Here is a 6056-nt window from a genome sequence, read left to right on the forward strand (position 1 = left end):
TTTTTTGGTTGCAGCCATTATTGTTGTTTGGCGGGTCCGGGCTGGATTCAAACCTGCCACCTTAGGTGTACGTGGCTGGCGTCTTAGCTGCTTGAGCCACAGGCGCCGAGCCTGGTTGCACATTTCTTAAGAGAGTCTAGCAAGGGTGTCCAACTCTTTTCTTTTCTGCTGCACATTGGAAGAGTAAGAGTTGTCTCAAGCTACACATTAAATACACAAACATTAATTAAACCAGGCAAGCAAAAACAAAGGTCCATGCATACTTTTTGTGATATGTGACACTACAGATAACCAAAACAGTTTTCAAATAATCTGCATGTGGCCCATGGACACAGGTCGGATGCCCCTGAATGCCTAATGATCTGAGCTGAGGCAGTGATGTTAGCACTGGGACCATCTAGTTGTAGGAGAACAAGCTCAGGGCTCCCAGCGATTCTGTATTACGATGAGTTACATAATTATTTCATTGTATATTGCATTGTAATAACAGTAATAGAAATAAAGTGCACAACGAATGTAATGTGTTCAAATCATCCTGAAACCATCCCCTCTCCATGGAAAAACTGTCTTCCCTAAAACTGGTTCCTGGTGCCAAAAAGATTGGAGACCACCAGTTTACCAAGATTAATGAAGAAAAAAAGAGAAAAGGCACAAAAAAATTAAGAATTTTTAAAAAGATAAGAGAAATACTTAGCAGAAATCAAAAAGATAATAAAAAATGATTTGAACAACTTCATGAAAAATACTTTAAAAACTCAAAAAAGACTGAGCACTGTGGCTCACACCTTAATCCTAGCACTCTGGGAGGCCAAAGTGGATAGAATGTCTGAGCTCAGGAATTGAAGACCAGCCTGAACAAGAACAAGACCCCATCTCTAAAAAACATCTGGGTGTTGTGGCAGAAGCCTATAGTCCCAGCTCCTAGGGAGGCTGAGGCAAGGGGATCACTTAGTGCCACAGCACTCAACTGAGGGCAACAAAGTAAGACTCTGTCTCAAAACAAACAAACAAAAAAAGAAAAACTCAGACAAAAAAGGATACATTCCTAAAAATAAAAGAAGAAACACTTTGAAAACTGGCCTAAGTAGAAACACAACCCTAAACAAAACCATTTAGAAAAATAAAATATATACCTCCCTAAAATATTAAACCCACCACCCCAAAAATTACCAAGCCAAGACAGTTGAACTTCAACCAACCTTTCAAAAAATATCATTTCGGGTATTATATAAATTATTTCTGGGGAAAAAAGATTAGTTTCCAACTCATTATTTGAGACTGGCATAGTCTAGATGTTCGATACCAAGACCAAATTAAGGATAAGAAATAAAAATTATGTATGAGGTAATTTTCATCTATGAACATAGGTACAAAAATCTTAAGCAAAATATTAATAAATAAATCCAACTGTGTGTGTGTATATATATATATATAAAACCCATTATGACAGTTCAGTTTATTCCAGCAATGTAAGGGTAATCAAAATTAGAAAATCTATGGCAAATTATCTACACATATCACACTCTTCAAGCACTTGTAGTCCTAGCTACTTGGGAGACTGAGGCAAGATGACTGCTCAAGCCCAAGAATTTGAGGTTGCTGTGAGTAAGGCTGAAGCTATGGCACTCTAGCCTAGGTGACAGAGGGAGACTGTCTCAAAAAGAAAAACACTCTGTGTCATTCACCATATTAACAGAATAAAGGAGGAAAATTACGTTTTCATTGCAATTGCAGAAAACACATTTGATAAAATTCAATACTCATTCTTCAAACACAAAAATATCTTAGTCATCTGGTAACAGGAACATCTAATCCAGTGGCTCTCAACCTTCCTAAACCCGTAGTCCTTTGGTTTCTGTGGGTCATGACCCACAGGTTGAGAACCACTGGTCTAATTCATAAAGTATCTACCAAAAATTGATAGCAAATATTATTCTTTTTTTTTTTTTTTTTTGAGACAGACATTTCTTTCTTTCTTTCTTTTTTTTTTTTGAGACAGAGCCTCAAGCTGTCCCCCTGGGCAGAGTGCCGTGGCATTACAGCTCACAGCAACCTCCAACTCCTGGGCTCAAGCGAGTCTCCTGCCTCCGCCTCCCAAGTAGCTGGGACCACAGGCGCCCGCCACAACACCCGGCTATTTTTTTTTTGGTTGCAGCCGTCATTGTTGTTTGGCGGGTCCGGGCTGGGGATTCGAACCCGCCACCTTAGGTGTACGTGGCTGGCGCCTTAGCCAGTTGAGCTATAGGCGCCGAGCCACAAATATTATTCTTAATGGTGAAACAAAATAAGCAGTTCCTTTAAAAATTAAGTGCAACATAAGGATACCCATTCTTAGCACTTGACTTGAATACTGTACTAGAAGTCCTAACTAGCACAGTTAAGACATGACAAAAAATAAAAAGTATAAGCTGGCTTGGCACCTGTAGCTCAGTGGTTAGGGTGCCAGCCACATACTCTGGGGCTGGTAGATTCAAATCTGGCCTGGGCCTGCCAAACGACAATAACAACTACAACAAAAAATAGCCTGGTGTTGTGGCAGGCACCTGTAGACCCAGCTACTTGGGAGTCTGAGGCAAGAGAATCACTTAAGCCCAAGAGTTTGAGGTTGCTGTGAACTGTGATGCCATGGCACTCTCCTGAGGGCAACACAGTGAGACTGTCTCAAAAAAAAAAAAAAGTGTAAGCACAGAATAAAAACAATCTTCACACAATAGCTTAGCTGACTACATAGAAAACTAAAATTATCTATAAATAAATCATTAGAATTATTAAAATAACTTAAGAATGTAGCTGAACATAGATCCATATACCAAAACAATAAATAAAGCTTACATTAGCAAACAGAAAATGAAAAGGGAAAAAAATACCATTTACAAAGTAAAAAAAAATAAGCATCTTATTTTTCTTTATGGAAAAAAAGATTTTTCTTTATGGAAAATTTACTGAAAAATATTTTAAAATATCTAAATAACCAGAAAGATATACTATGATCAAGGATAGGAGGCTCAATACCATAAAATAAAGGAAATAGGCTGGCACACTGGAGCAACATAGTGAGACTCCGTCTCTATAAAAAATAGAAAAATTAACTGGGAATGGTGGCTAATAGTCACAGGTGTATGCTTGTAGACCTAGTTACTCAGGAGGCTGAAGTAGGAAGATCACATAGGCCCAGGATTTGAGGTTACTTACAATAAATCATGATGATGTCACTGCACTCTACCTTAGGGCAACAGAGTAAGACCCTGTTTCAATTAAGAAATATATATACATACACACATATATAAATACTTTTCATATATATATATATTTAACTTTTATATATATACACACACACATATATATGTATAAAATAAAGGAAATAAATCAAATGCCCATGTAGAATAAAAGCTACAGAGATCTTGGCCTCATATACAAGGCAGATCCCATTCTTTAACAGCTTTTGAATTCTTATAAAACTTGACTCAAATTATTTCCCATTCATGGATATTTATACAATTAACATAAACTTATTAGAAATTAATCACAGGTATTTAATTTTAGTTAAATTGTAGTAATAGTTGATGTAGCACTTTAGGATTCTGACAGTTGCTATAAACAAGTATAAGGAAAGAGCACATGATCAGTACATTGCTAAGTTCTAGTTGAATGTGCTGCAGTCTCAGTAATTCAAAGGTCAGTCAGTGTGCACACTCCCCATAAGATAATTCTTTTTTTCTCTTCTTTTTTTTTGAAGACAGAGTCTCACTCTGTTGTCCCAGGCTAGAGCACCATGGTACCTCAGCCTAGTTCACAGCAATCTCAAACTCTTAGATTAAAGCAATGCTCCTGTCTCAGCCTCGCAAGTTGCTGGGACTACATGTGCTTGCCACAATACCCTGGCTGATTTTTTTCTATTTTTCATAGACACGGGGTCTTGCTCTTGCCGGCTGGTCTTGAGCTCCTGAGCTCAAGCAATTCTCCCTCCTCAGCATCCCAAGAGTTCTAGGATTATAGGCATGAGCCACTGCACCCTGCCACCATAGTGTAATTCTGACAAACACTCCTGCAAGAATTGAAATGTTGCCAACATTTTACATAATACATAAGGTTTTGGTCCTTGGTAATTACCCATCAACAATGCCAAATCACCTAAAAGCCACCTGAAAATGTAGACATTTATTCTGAATACAAATTGCATTTTCAAGGGGAATACAAACAAAACACAATGATCTTAATAGGATTAAAGAGTATTTTTAGTATTTAAGGACCCTTACACAAGGGTCCTTAAGACCCTTGATGGGGGTGGGCTGATAAGATCCTTGTACATATAAACTGGGTGATCAGTTGCCCAACTTGCTTTATCATAGATCTCAACTTGATCAAATGAGATTTTCTCTAGGTTTAACTTATTCAAGTTTAAGTTTGGTTTATATGAGCTTTGTGATACTCTACATTGTTGCCTAAACTTTATTTACCCAAATTTCCTAAAAGAGAATTAGAAATTATGATCTTTATTGGCTTTAGTGGCTTTATTGGTTGCTAGATGATACTACTAATAGTTAACATTTGTTGAATGCTAAGCATATGCCAGGTACTATAATAAATGCTTTATGTGTATGATATTATTTATCTTCACAGTAACTCTATCAGGTAGATAATATTACTATCACCATTTTATAGATAAGAAAACTGAGGTACAGAAAAGTTAAGTAACTTTCCCAATGTCACACAACAAGTAAATGAAGAAACTTAGGGATTCATACGTAGGTAGGTAGTCTGTCTCCAGAGCCCAGACCCTTAAATACTGTGGTATATTGCTTTTCACAATTTTTAAAAGACATGAAATTATTAGGAAAGACAACAAAAATCTCAGCAGTAAAAAAATTACCAGTAAAAGTTAAATAACAGTTAAGCAATATCAATACCAATACAAGTTATAATAGATACTTCACAGCTATTAAGAGTTTTGAAGTTGGACAGACCTGGCTCTGAATGTTGGTTGTGCCCTTTACAAGCTGTGTGATTTTGGACAAGTTTCGTAACTTCACCAAGCCTCAGTTTCCTCATCTGTAAAATGAGAATAATAAACATCTCACAAAGTTGTTGTTAGTAACATAATTATTGCTGTATCACACTGATATGGTAACACCAAACAAAACACAGTAACATAAAATAAAAGAAGGCGGCTCTCAATTTTTGCCTATAAAATAAGACTTTATTATGATATAACAAAGATGATCATTCCAAGTCACTGCAGCAACTGCTAGATCTACACACTAATGTAGAGCCACAATCTTCTTTAATATATAACAAATAATTCCCCTAGATAAAAGTCAAATACCTGTAGGTAAATTACTGGATCTCTGAAATAAAATATTCCATGCAGGAAAAGACAAATAGATAAGACAACATCTGAGCACAGTGGCTTTCCTAACACTCTGGGAGGATCCCTTGAGCTCAGGAGTTCCAGACCAGCCTGGGCAAGAGTGAGACCCAGTTTCTACCAAAAATAAAAAAATTAGCTGGGCATGATGGTGTGCATCTGTAGTCTCAGATACTCAGGAGGCTGAGGCAGGGGGATCACTAAACCCAGGGGAGTGAAGGTGCTATGAGCTAGGCTGACACCACTGGCACTCTAGCCTGGGCAACAGAGTGAGACTCTGTCTCAAAAAAATTATAAAAGACACTGTTATTTATTGAAAACAACTCCCATGAGTCCCATTCCACACATATCCCATATAAGACTAGTAAGTAGTATTCAAGAGGCTCAAATAGGAAGAGCAGTATCAGGAGCTGATTCATGGCACTCAAAGGAAGGTATTTTTATAAAAGAAAAACAGAAAGAAAAAGCTGGGTGTGGTGGCTCATGACTGTAATCCTAACACTTTGGGAGGCTGAAGCAGGAGGTTCTTTTTTTATTATTATTTTTTTATTTTTACATATATATGTGATTATTAGGTTTCCACTTTTTGCCTTCACAGAATTAAAAGGGCTTAAAATTTACCAACGATAACAATGTTTAAGATCAGGACTAGAAAAAAAAACCTTGTAAAGAATGAGTGAAGAGGCTCGGC

At 37.1% G+C, this 6056-nt stretch overlaps 1 long non-coding RNA gene across 1 annotated transcript in view; it reads right to left on the minus strand.

The window, feature by feature from the left end:
* LOC111722778 overlaps window positions 1-5046 on the minus strand; it is a 19080-nt gene extending 14034 nt beyond the window's left edge. The window contains exons 1-2 of the long non-coding RNA XR_002771448.1: window positions 4965-5046; window positions 2699-2701 (exon numbers count right to left, since the gene is read on the minus strand). This is a non-coding gene — a long non-coding RNA (uncharacterized LOC111722778). The remainder of the gene's footprint in view (window positions 1-2698; window positions 2702-4964) is intronic.
* Between the last annotated feature and the right edge of the window lie 1010 nt (window positions 5047-6056).

The sequence above is a fragment of the Otolemur garnettii genome, unplaced genomic scaffold (assembly GCF_000181295.1).
Source record: "Otolemur garnettii isolate 467f Iridium unplaced genomic scaffold, OtoGar3 scaffold00365, whole genome shotgun sequence".
Lineage (NCBI taxonomy): Eukaryota > Metazoa > Chordata > Mammalia > Primates > Galagidae > Otolemur > Otolemur garnettii.